General features: G+C 48.8%; 1 pseudogene; it reads right to left on the bottom strand.

Moving 5' to 3' along the window:
* Nucleotides 1-171: 171 nt before the first annotated feature.
* Nucleotides 172-601, bottom strand: LOC102823837 (annotated as a pseudogene).
* Nucleotides 602-660: the final 59 nt, after the last annotated feature.

Below are 660 nucleotides of genomic sequence, written 5' to 3'. Positions count from 1 at the left end.
CATGAGTATATATATATATATATATAAACCTTTGCATGAGTTTTTAAATCCTATTTTAAAACATAAATGAAACAAATCCATCATTGGCTGCCCAGCCGAGGCCACCCACCCTCCCTCTGGAAGCCCCGGTGAGACGTCTGAGTTCTGTTCTGAGCACTGTCTGCAGTCTGTCTAGCTAGTATCCATCCGAGCATTATAAGCATCCAACTGGGTGTCCAATTCTTCTGCGGAGAGCTGCTGCTTTGAACTTCTGCTGCTCCCTCTGCCTCCTCCCAGGCTGCCTCCGTGGCTGCCTGTCCAGGCACCACCACCACCAAACGCTCCAGATCCACGGTTTCTGGTCTTACCGTCTCTGTTTATACTCTGTGTAGGTCTCCGTTGTTTGTCGATCTGTGATGTGACCAGTTGGATGTTCATGGGGCGGCCATCCAAAGGAACACCGTTGTACTGTTTCATCGCTTTCAGAGCGTCGGCCTTCGGTTCAAAGTGCACGTCGCCGTTCCTAAACTCCGGCCAGAGCGATCTAGTGAGCAGCAGCCTTCTTTAGGGTTCCAAACTCGGCAAAGAGCTCCTGAATGTTGGCGTCCGACAGTCCAAAAGAAAGATTTCAATTTTTATTCCATCAATTCCTGGTACCTTGTTCTTTGCCAATTCCTTCAA

The sequence above is a fragment of the Chrysochloris asiatica genome, unplaced genomic scaffold, assembly GCF_000296735.1.
Source record: "Chrysochloris asiatica unplaced genomic scaffold, ChrAsi1.0 scaffold01613, whole genome shotgun sequence".
Lineage (NCBI taxonomy): Eukaryota > Metazoa > Chordata > Mammalia > Afrosoricida > Chrysochloridae > Chrysochloris > Chrysochloris asiatica.
The sequence above is the reverse complement of the archived record's forward strand: the minus strand, read 5'-3'. Positions and strand labels throughout refer to the sequence as shown.